Source organism: Globicephala melas, chromosome 10, assembly GCF_963455315.2.
Source record: "Globicephala melas chromosome 10, mGloMel1.2, whole genome shotgun sequence".
NCBI lineage: Eukaryota > Metazoa > Chordata > Mammalia > Artiodactyla > Delphinidae > Globicephala > Globicephala melas.
In genome coordinates, this window is record NC_083323.1 from 57923101 (window position 1) to 57935728 (window position 12628).

At 40.6% G+C, this 12628-nt stretch overlaps 1 protein-coding gene across 4 annotated transcripts in view; it reads right to left on the bottom strand.

The window, feature by feature from the left end:
- The window catches only part of HSD17B6 (hydroxysteroid 17-beta dehydrogenase 6), a 36095-nt gene that overhangs the window by 19404 nt on the left and 4063 nt on the right, over positions 1 to 12628 (bottom strand). For 2 of the 4 annotated variants that reach the window (XM_060305711.1, XM_060305714.1), the window contains exon 1: positions 8697 to 8826. The exons of 1 other annotated variant lie outside the window; for it this stretch is intronic. The gene's annotated coding sequence lies outside the window, so the exon portion shown is untranslated. Of the gene's footprint in view, positions 1 to 8696; positions 8827 to 12628 lie in introns of those variants that run through there. One more of the 4 variants, XM_060305712.1, reaches the window with a different exon arrangement.

The window sequence follows — 12628 nt, forward strand, 5'->3', positions numbered from 1 at the left end:
TCTCCATTTATTCATGCCCTGCTCTTTCCACGCTCCAGATCTGTGGTCTCACCATTCCCTTTGCCTGAAATGCCCTTCTTGCTTATCTGTGCATGTCAGTAGACTACCTGTCCTGCAAGACTCAGCAAATCACACTTCCTCCATATAAAGCCATCTCTGAATTATCAACAGCAGGTCTGCTCTCCCATAACAATCTATTCATACCTCTCCTGTGTAGCTCATCTCTCCAACTGGACTGGTACTCCTGGGGTAGTTCTGTGACCGATTCATCTTTATACACAGGACCTACTTCAGGGCTTTGGTCCAGTATATAGTTGAACTGAATAAACAGTTACCACTTCTGGAAGAGCCTGTTTGTTTTTAATATATATTCAGAAAACGGTGCCACTGTACCCAATTGATCAACTATAGTTGTACATCACCATTTTATTTGCTGCATTATTTTTCTTTTTCTTGAAAGTAGCAACCATAATATAATACATAGTAAGTGTTTCTACACATTTTTTCCTTCTCTATAGATATTTAGAAAGTGTCTAACTTCATGAAGACACAGAGAAGCAAGAGTAAGGCAAGACTGTGCTCCCTCACCCTGACCATTCTGCCTGGAACCTGGTACCTCCTCACTCATCATATTCAGTCACATTCCAAACCCTAGAGATTCTTTAATATTATCTCTTACATCTCTGCCCTTCCTTACATTCTACCTTGGTTTTTACCTTCACTCTTCTTACCTGGCCTAAAGCCTCCTAAATTATCTCCCCATTTCCAGTTCATTCTACACACCACTGCTGGATGAATTTTTCTCAAGCCCTGTCATGCCATTCCCTTTCAGCAGTCCCCAGTGGTCCACCAAATACAGGATAAACTCCTCACCAGATGATTCTAGGCCCTCCACTATAGTCCATCTCACAAATGTCAGCTTGCAGTCTAGTTAGGAAACTCACTGTTTCTCAAACCTGCCAGTGTATTTTGGCCTCTAGGGCTTTGCTCTTGCTATTTCCTCTGCTCGTTCACCGAAGCAAGCAGTTATTAAACATCAAATCTGCACCAAGTTCTGGGTAAGTGCTGAGAATACAGAGATGAGCGTAACCTAGTGCCTACCCTTAAGGAGCTCACAGAACTAGTAGGGGATATAAAAACAGAAATAAATTATTAAGAAAATGTGGAAGGGACAACAAGAGGAAGTGCTTATTTTTGCCTAAGGTGTCACGGAAGAGGTAGCATCAGAGGTGAACAGAAGCTCAGTGCACTAAGCAGAATGAAGAGAAGCATACCTCAGGCAGCAGGAACAGGATGGGAGACGGCACAGAGGTTTATAAGGCTATGTGCCATGGAGTAGCAAAAGGTGATGCTGGAAAGACAGGTAGGGGCCTGATCATGAAAGCCCTTGGTTGGCATACTAAAGAATGTAGGACTTCCCTGGTGGCACAGTGGTTGAGAGCCCGCCTGCCAATGCAGGGGACACGGGTTCCATCCCTGGTCCGGGAAGATCCCACATGCCACGGAGCAACTAAGCCCGTGTGCCACAACTACTGAGTCTGCGCTCTAGAGCCCACGAGCCGCAACTACTGAGCCCATGTGCCACAACTAGTGAAGCTCACATGCCTAGAGCCCGTGCTCTGCAACAAGAGAAGCCACCGCAATGAGAAGCCCATGCACTGTAACAAAAAGTAGCCCCTGCTCGCCACAACTAGAGAAAGCCTGCGTGCAGCAACGAAGACCCAACGCAGACAAAAATAAAAAATGTAGATTGTGTCCTCAATTTTGTCATTTATGCATTCAATCAACATTTTTTGAGCACCCACTATGTGCCAGGCACTGTTAGGTGCTGACCACTCATATACTGCTGATGGCAACATAAAATGGTATAGCTGCACTGGAACCTTGAAAACATTATGCTTAGTTGAAAAAGATCACATATTGTATGATTCAATTTATATGAAATTTCCAGCATAGGCAAACCTATAGAAACAGAAAGTAGGTGAGTGGTTGCCTAGGACTGGATTGGGGGAGTTGGGGGAAAATAGGGAGGGTGACTGCTAAAGTGTAAGGGAATTCTTTTGGGAGTAATGACAATGTTCTAAAATTGATTGTAGTGATGGTCACACAACTCTGTAAATATACTAAGAGCTAATGAATTGTATACTTTAAATGGGTGAATTGTATGTGTGAATTATACCTCAATAAAGTTTTTAAATAAATAAAATAGACATAATAAATATGTTATAAGAGGGTATGCAGGGCTTCCCTGGTGGTGCAGTGGTTGAGAGTCTGCCTGCTGATGCAGGGGACACGGGTTCGTGCCCTGGTCCAGGAAGATCCCACATGCCGCGGAGCGGCTGGACCTGTGAGCCATGGCCACTGAGCCTGCGCGTCCGGAGCCTGTGCTCCGCAACGGGAGAGGCCAAAACAGTGAGAGGCCCGTGTACCGCAAAAAAAAAAAGACGGTATGCACTTTGGAAAAAAGAAGAAAAGCAGGGACTTCCCTGGCGGTCCAGTGCTTAATACTCCACGCTTCCACTTCAGGGGGCATGGGTTCGATCCCAGGTCGGGGAACTAAGATCCCACATGCCACACCTCACAACCAAAAAAAAAAAAGAAAAATAGCAGAGTAAGGGGGATCAAGAGGGCTGAGGGGGGGGCAGTTTGCAGCATTAAATATGGTGATCAGAGTAGGCCTCACTGAGAAAGCAACATCTGCGCAAAGACAGACAGGAGGCAGAAGAGTTGAACATGAAACAGGTATGAGCAGGAAGGGAAGAATTTGAAATATGCAAGAGGCAGATGTCCTAGGACCTAGTAATTAGATGGGATAGTCCTAGGAAAATTCCCAGTTTAAAATCCCTGAGATGCAAGGATGGTTGAATATACACAAGAATGTATCAATAAATGTGATATAGCACATTAACAGAATGAAAGATTAAAATCATATGATCATCTCAATAGATGCAGAAAAAGCATTTGACAAAATTCAACATCCTTTCAGGATGAAAACTCTCAACAAATTGGGTATAGAAGGAACATGCTTCAACATAATAAAGGCCATATATGACAAGCCCACAGCTAACATCATACTCAATGGTTAAAGACTGAAGGCTTTTTCCTCTAAGATCAAGAACAAGAAAGACAAGGTGCCCACTCTCACCATTCCTATTCAATGTAGTACTAGAAGCCCTAGCTAGAGCAATCAGGAATGAGAAAGAATAAAAGGCATCCAAATCAGAAAGGAAGAAGTAAAATTGTCTCCATTTGCAGATACTGTGGTCTTGTACATAGAAAATGCTAAACACTCCACAAAAATCTGTTAGAACTAATGAAATAATTCAGTAAAGTTTCAGGTTTTAAAAAAAGAAACACAGAAAAAATCAGTTGCATTTCTGTACACTAACAATGAACTATCTGAAAAAGAAAAGGAAAAATTCTATTTACCATAGTATCAAAAACAATAAAATACTTAGGAATAATTTATAATCAAGGAGGTGAAAGAACTATACACTGAAAACTACAAGACTTGACTAAAGAAACTGTAGAAGACACAAACAAATGGAAAGATATCCCATATTCATAAATCAGAACAATTCATATTATTTTTTGGGTTTTTTAATTTTATTTATTTATTTATTTATGGCTGTGTTGGATCTTCACTGCTGCACGTGGGCTTTCTCTAGTTGCAGTGAGCGGGGGCTACTCTTCGTTGTGGTGCGAGGGCTTCTCATTGCGGTGGCTTCTCTTGTTGCGGAGCACGGGCTCTAGAGCGCAGGCTCAGTAGTTGTGGCACACGGGCTTAGTTGCTCTGTGGCATGTGGGATCTTTCCAGACCAGGGCTTGAACCCATGTCCCATGCATTGGCAGGTGGATTATTAACCACTGTGTCACCAGGGAAGTCCCAAGAATTCATATTGTTAAATGTCCATACTACCCAAACCATCCATAGATTCAATATGATCCCTATCAAAATTCCAATGGCATTTTTCACAGAAATAGAAAAAACAATCCTAAAATTCTTATGGAACCACAAAAGACCCTGAACAACTAATGCAATTCTGAGAAAGAAGAATAAAGCTGGAGACTTCACAATTCCTGAATTCAAACTATACTACAAAGGCTACAGTAATCAAAGCAATATAGTACTGGCATAAAAATAGACACATTGACCAATGGAACAGAATCAAGAGCCCAGAAATAAACCCACACATATATGGTCAACTAATATTTGACAAAGAAGCCAGTGGGGAAAGGATTATCTCCTCAATAAATGGTGGTGGAATATTCACACATAAAAGAAGGAAATTGGACCCTACTTTCACCACTCACAGAAATTAATTCAAAATGGATTAAAGACTTAAATGTAACACCTGAAACCATAAAACTCCTAAAAGAAAACACAGGGAAAAATTCCCTGACATCGGTCTTGGCAACAATGTTTTTGGATATGACACCAAAAGCAAAAGCAATAAAGGCAAAAATAAGTGGGACATCAGACTAGAAAGTTTCTGCACAATGAAAGAAACAGTCAGTGAAATGAAAAGGCAACCTATAGAATGAGAGAAAATATCTGCAAACCATATATCTGTTAAGGAGTTAATATCCAAAATATATAAGGAACTCATAAAACTCAATAGCAAAAAAAAATCCAATCAAAAAATGGGCAGAGGATCTGAATGGACATTTTTCTAAAGAAGTCATATAAATGACCAACAGGTACATGAAAAGATGCTCAACATCACTAATCATCAGGGAAATGCAAATCAAACCTATCACTTCATGTTAGAATGGCTGTTATCAAAAAGACAAGAGATAACAAGTGTTTGCAAAGATGGGGGGAAAAATCCACCTGTGTCATCAGTCCTGAGGCTGAACAACTAGAACCACCTGAAGAAGGTTGGGAGAAAGAAAGGGAAAGCCTGAGAGAAGCCTCAGAGAGATGGGCAATACTGAGAGCTGAGCTCTGCTTAGCAGGTGTCTTCACTGAGCCACCTCCTTGGGATGAAGATGCTCAAATCCAAACATGACTCTGTAGGTGTTTCCCCTGAGACTTTTCTTTACCAACAGTGACGTCATTGGCCCATTCTGTCTTGGAGATTTCATCCTGGGACTATCTACAATGAACTATAGAGGTCATCTGGCCATCCCCCAGCCTGAGATTCCCTTTCTGCTCTCCCCACTTAGCAGAGTGAGCTCTTCTCCAAAGGAAGGGTATTTATTTTTGTGGATGGGGCAATGTAAGTATGGGGAAAAAAGTAAAGTCTAGGGGAAGAGGAAAGAAAGGTATAAAAAGGTGTGGAGAAGTAGGAAGTGTCCAGGGGCTCCAGGAGGAAGCAGAGATGGCTTAATCTCTGCCTAAGCACCCACCAGGGTGTCCCTTCTTTGTCCCTCCCTCTCCATCATCAGTCTCCAGATCCCATCCTCACCAGCCCAGGTCTTGGTCAGTGACAGGGCCCTAGAGAGGAAGCAGGAAGCTTTGGGGCCCCATGAATTGACCTCTCTGGTTACCTTGGAATCTGGGGTGAACATAGGGTCACAAGCCATTGGTTTGGATATTAGAAATGTTAATATTGACTACTACCCCTGACTGGTTTCTCTACAAACTGGAAACCCAACAGAAACTAGCCATGATACTATGTCATCTGACTCTCAGTAGAGCAACCAAAAAGACCTGACACGGGTGTGAAAATGAAAGGGAAAACCAAGGGAAAGTCTTAGGGAGATTGGCAATCCTCAGTGCTTTAGGCTGTCTGCTAAACTGGGCTTCCCCACCTAGTCATTGTGCTTGGGGTGTGCTGAAGACTCTCATATGCAAACCTGGAGGTGTTTCAGGCTTCCATGAGTTTCCTCTTCAGCAACAGTGCAGAACATATTCCATTTCTCAGAACACTTTTTCTGGAGTCTGTTATGATACCAATGAGACTACTTGGCTAATTCCCTGCCTACTTTTCTTTTTATTCCTTTCCAAGAATCTCTCTGCATGAGTTCCCCTGCCCCTAACCCTGACTTTGTGGATAACATAGAAATATGAGCATGGATTCTGAAGCCAGATTACTTGGGTTCAAATCAGGCTTTACCATTTACTTGTTGTGTGGCCTTGGGCAAGTGAATTAACCTCTCTACCTGTGTGCCCATCTTCAAAATGGGAAAAGAACCCTTCAGTGATTTGTTGGGAGCGTTAAATGAGTTAACGTGTGTAAAGCACTATGTAATTGTTAGATATTATTAGCATTATTTTGGTGGTTCTTGTTTTTTTGTTGTTTTTTTTTTGCAGTACATGGGCCTCTCACTGTCGTGGCCTCTCCCGTTGCGGAGCACAGGCTCCGAACACGCAAGCCCAGCGGCCATGGCTCACAGGCCCAGCCGCTCCGCAGCATGTGGGATCCTCCCGGACCGGGGCACGAACCCGTGTCCCCTGCATCGGCAGGCGGACTCTCAACCACTGCGCCACCAGGGAAGCCCTGGTTGTTGTTTTATTATTGCCATTCTGGGCCTTTCTCCCTGAGCCCTACCACTTCCACTTTTTCACAATATGTGCAACTCCAGGTATAGCAACATCCTTAGTCATTTCTATCTGCTTTTTATCACGACGTTGGGCCATCCTGGTTCACCCTTTCTTCAGTCTCAAGCAGAGGACTTCTCTCTCTGCACTCTCTATAGCACATGGCAAAGTAAAGAATAGCTTTTACTCCCTTCTTTTAAATCTTCAGACCTGGGCTTGTCTATAAGCTCCAAACAGTCTAGTCACTGATCCTAAGAGTGAGTCCATAAACAGCACATGGATTCATGGACCGATAGATCCATCATGACATTCTTTGTTCTCACATTGGGCATACAGACTAGGTGTTACTTTAAAACAAAGAATGTTGCCCACCTCTGCAGTCACTGACCGGCAATACACCCTGAAAAGAATTCAGGATGAAAAATGTGATAAGGCACTCTATGCTTTGGAAAAACAGATGCCTTAGATAGACAGAGATATCTCAGGGGGGAAATTTTAATTAACCCAGATTCTTGCATCTTCTCCTACAGAGAAAAGCACTAAAATCATTAACTAAGATATCTGATCCTCATGATTAGTAGTAACCTGTTATCAAGATGTATGCTTGACTGCACACATTCCCTAGCCAAAATCATACATATACTGGCTTCTCCCCCTACCCCTTTGGAGCAGTTCCTCAGAGCTATCTGAGAGGCTGTCTCCCAGGCTGTAGTCCTCAGTAAGACCTTGAATAAATTCAACTCACAGCTCTTACATTGTGTGTTTTTCTTTCAGTTGACATACTCAAGCCAACAATTGTTTATCACAGTTAGATGCCACTATGCACCCACCATAATGTTTTAACTGAAAAAGGCTGACAATGTCAAGTGTTGGCAAGAACAATCAAGCACTGCTATTGAAAGAGTAAATTTATTCAATCAATCTGAAAAAAACAGTTTGTCATTATCTACTGAAGATAAAGACCCACCTTCCCTATACCCATAGATTCCATTTTAGGTATTTAACAACAACAACACAATATGTGCACCATAAGATGGGTTTGCAGCAGCATTATTTGTGATAGCCAAAACCTGGAAACAACCCAAACATGCACAAAGAGTAGAATGGATAAATAAGTTGAGATATGCTCATGGAATGGAATGCTATACGGTGACAAAAACAAACTATAGCTACACACAATCACATGAATGAATCTCATAAACATAATATTGTGACACGAAAGAACACATACTATATTATTCCATCTACACAAAGTTTTAAAGAGACAAAACTAATTTAGGTTGCTACAAAAGATTACTGGTTACCTTTGGGGAGGAAGTAGGGGTCCATGATTGAGAAAGGTATTAGTGAGCTGTTTACAGTGCTCATAATGTTCTATTACTTGATCTGTGTGGCTGTTAACAGAAGTACTAATTTTGTGAAAATTCATTGAGCCATCCACCTGTGTGTTCTCAACTCAAATTAGGAAAATAAAAATACCGCTTTTATTAAAAAGAGAAGAAGAAAACAAACAGTGTGAAGAAAATCACTTCTGTGTTTGTTATAAAATTCTTATCCAGAACACTGTGCATCTATACACTGTGCAAGATCCCACATGATAAATCCTGTCATGCATTTAGTACCAGGAAAGATTTTGTCTTTTCTAAGTAAATAGTATACTATTGATTATTTTTAAATTATCTAGTTCTGTATATTATCTTAGAAGTTTAAGGCCAAATTTAATATTCATAGTAATTCTATTAGTCCTTGTAGACAGCATTTTTTTTCTTCTCTCCTCTCTTTCATCACTTTGATTTTCTATTTCTTTTTATGTTTCCATTTGCATTTTAATAACTTTTTTGTATATACGTCTTTTACTATAAGTTACCTCAAACTCTTTTTGAAGATGCTACATTGTCCAAGCATAAAACTTAACAGATTTTCCAACCTCAGTCTCATCCCAAAAGCTGACTCAATCCCTCTGCCAAGTGGGAAAAAATTAGCAAATACTCCAGCAGCTGATGCCTTGTACTGGCATAAATATAAATATAAATATATATATACATATATGAAATATGATATATATGAAATATAGTAAATGTATATATATACACATGTATATATATATATCATACTTCATTTCATATCAGTATATGAGATTCCACAAAGAGAAAGGAAAAATGTTACCTGAGGAATTCTTGTTTGGGAATGTACATCAGATTTCACCTACCTTTGGAATTTTACTTCTTCTCTGTTCTCCACAGGATTAGAAATGTAACAAGTGAGAAGGAATAATGGGACTATTAAACCCTTGTTTACTGGTCACGTGGGTTAAAAAAAAGAAAGAAAAAACAGTTTCGCCACTCCCACTGCCAAGAGCTTGCTCACAGTAGGAGATGGGGGTAGGGTTAAGGCAGGACACAAACTAGGCCACAGAGCTTCAGCAACACAGTTCTCAGGACTTAATTATATAAGGTCGCTCTTGCTTACCCAAAAGTTCACAAACTTACCCCACAGCTCCCAGCATTATCATAAAAGAGCTGGTTTTCCACACTGTCAAGAATTCCAATTTACAGAGTATACCCAGGGGGTCCTATTTATAAGTATAAAATCACTCTCAACTTCTAAACAATACTTTCTCAAACTCCAAAAGAATAAAGATCAAAAAAGCAGAGAACACAATGGCAATGAAATTTCTTTCAGAAATCAAAGTTGAAGGGTCTTTTAAGAAAATTAAAAACCATAATCAAGATCTTTTTAAAAAAAATTTTTTTAACTTAAAAAAATTTTTTTAAAAAACATCTTTCTCAGGACTTCCCTGGTGGCGCAGTGGTTAAGAATCCGCCTGCCAAAAAAAAAAAAAAAGAATCCACCTGCCAATGCAGGGGACATGGGTTCAAGCCCCGGTCCAGGAAGATCCCACATGCTGCAGAGCAACTAAGCCCGTGTGCCGCAACTACTGAGCCTGCGTGTCACAACTACTGAAGCCCGCACACCTACAGCCCGTGCTGTGCAACAAGAGAAGCCACCGCTCGCCGCAACTAAAGTCCACGCAGCAACGAAGACCTGACCCAACACAGCCAAAAATAAATAAATAAATAAATTTATTTTAAAAAATACTTTCTCCAAACAGATCTTATCCCCAAGCCAACATACACACACACACACACACACACACGATTTGCTCAGGAAGAGTCCCGTCCTGGAGACTTCAGAGGACTTCGTGAATCCCCACTGGGCAGGGTTCCTTTCCTTTCCCCAACGCTGCCCACCCTCCGCTTCCTCACCTCCTTCACAACACCGCCCTCTTGTGGTCAGAGTCCAGGCTGCTCCACTCCTTTGTGCCAAGCCCACAGTTCTCACCAGTGTCATTCTTGCTCAACTGGAGGATCAGATGTGTTACAGCCAAAATTAAAAGTAGAAAGCCCCCATCCTCTGAGTAAGTTGGAGCCTCTGCTGGAGTCAGGGAGCGGGGAAGCAGACTCCCCTTTGAGATTGCCAACCTGAGATCAGCTTCTGCAAACTGGGGCTCTCAGCCTTAATGCTGTCAGACACCTTTCCAAAAGAGCTGCAGCTGGACAGGAATAAAGACGCAGACATAGAGAATGGACTTGAGGACACGGGGAGGGGGAAGGGGAAGCTGGGACGAAGTGAGAGAGTGGCATGGACATATATACACTACCAAATGTAAAATAGATAGCTAGTGGGAAGCAGCTGCATAGCACAGGGAGATCAGCTCCGTGCTTTGTGTCCAACTAGAGGGGTGGGATAGGGAGGGTGGGAGGGAGACGCAAGAGGGAGGAGATGTGGGGATATATGTATATGTATAGCTGATTCACTCTGTTGTACAGCAGAAACTAACACAGCATTGTAAAGCAATTATACTCCAATAAAGATGTTAAAAAATTAAAAAAAAAAAAGAGCTGGGCTTCCCTGGTGGCGCAGTGGTTGAGAATCTGCCTGCCAATGCAGGGGACACGGGTTCGAGCCCTGGTTCATTTATAGCTTAGGTGAGAAATTCAATTTCATATATTATATCCATCATATAGATTAAAAAACAATTGCAATATCCTATAACACATGTTTTATCAGCTTTGAAGTCATCATTTGTTTTGTGGTTAAAAGAATCATTCCTGTGAGATTAAACTAAAACTTTGTCATTTAAATAAATATGAGGGTACTCTTTATGATCAATATTTTATTATAATTTTAACCAAAACTGAATTAAAATGGAAGACGAATAACTTTTTTTTTTTTTTTTTTTTGGCCACACCTCATGGCATGCAGAATTTCTCTGACCGGGGGAAGATGAATAACTTTTATTTCCACACTCTTTAGCTTGGCATGCAATGCTCTGGCCATAGCTTGCCTCTTAGTCCCATTTCTCACTATGCCTTCCCTTGAAGTCTGAGTTCTGACCATATGGAACTATACTGGCAGGTTCCTGAAAGCACCATGCCATTTCCGCTTTTATGCCTTTGTTCCCTGTACCAATACTGTCCAAGTCTTTAAAAAAATGCTGATGCCACATTAAAAGGATCATACACGATTATCAAGTGGGGTTTATCCCAGGAATGCAAGGATTCTTCAATATACGCAAATCAATCAATGTGATACACCATACTAACAAACTGAAGGATAAAAACCATATGATAATCTCAATAGATGCAGAAAAAGCTTTTGACAAAATTTAACACCATTTATGATAAAAACACTCCAGAAAGGAGGCATAGAGGGAACTTACCTTAAAATAATAAAGGCCATATATGACAAACCCACAGCCAACATCGTTCTCCATGGTGAAAAACTGAAACCATTTCCACTAAGATCAGGAACAAGACAAGGCTGCCCACTCTCATCATTATTATTCAACATAGTTTTGGAAGTTTTAGCCACAGCAATCAGAGAAGAAAAAGAAATAAAAGGAATCCAAATCAGAAAAGAAGAAGTAAAACTGTCACTGCTTGCAGATGACATGATACTATACATAGAGAATCCTAAAGATGCTACCAGAAAACTACTAGAGCTAATCAATGAATTTGGTAAAGTAGCAGGATACAAAATTAATGCATGGAAATCCCTTGCATTCCTATACACTAATGATGAAAAATCTGAAAGAGAAATCAAGGAAACACTCCCATTTACCACTGCAACAAAAAGAATAAAATACCTAGGAATAAACCTACCTAAGGAGACAAAAGACCTGTATGCAGAAAACTATAAGACACTGATGAAAGAAATTAAAGATGATACAAACAGATGGAGAGATATACCATGTTCCTGGATTGGAAGAATCAACATTGTGAAAATGACTATACTACCCAAAGCAATCTACAGATTCAATGCAATCCCTAATCAAACTACCAATGGCACTTTTCACAGAACTAGAACAAAAAATTTCACAATTTGTATGGAAACACAAAAGACCCCGAATAGCCAAAGCAATCTTGAGAACGAAAAACGGAGCTGGAGGAATCAGGCGCCCTGGCTTCAGACTATACTACAAAGCTACAATAATCAAGGCAGTATGATACTGGTACAAAAACAGAAATATAGATCAATGGAACAGGAAAGAAAACCCAGAGATAAACCCATGCACATATGGTCACCGTATCTTTGATAAAGGAGGCAAGAATATACAATGGAGAAAAGACAGCCTCTTCAATAAGTGGTGCTGGGAAAGCTGGACAGCTACATGTAAAAGAATGAAATTAGAACACTCCCTAACACCATACATAAAAATAAACTCCAGATGGATTAAAGACCTAAATGTAAGGCCAGACACTATAAAACTCTTAGTGGAAAACATAGGCAGAACACTCTATGACATAAATCACAGCAAGATCCTTTTCAACCCACCTCCTAGAGAAATGGAAATAAAAACAAAAATAAACAAATGGGACCTAATGAAACTTTAAAGCTTTTTCAAAGCAAAGGAAACCATAAACAAGACCAAAAGACAACCTTCAGAATAGGAGAAAATATTTGCAAATGAAGCAACTGACAAAGGATTAATCTCCAAAATTTACAAGCAGCTCATGCAGCTCAATATCAAAAAAACAAACAACCCAATCCAAAAATGGGCAGTAGACCTAAATAGACATTTCTCCAAAGAAGATATACAGATTGCCAACAAACACATGAAAAGATGCCCAACATCAC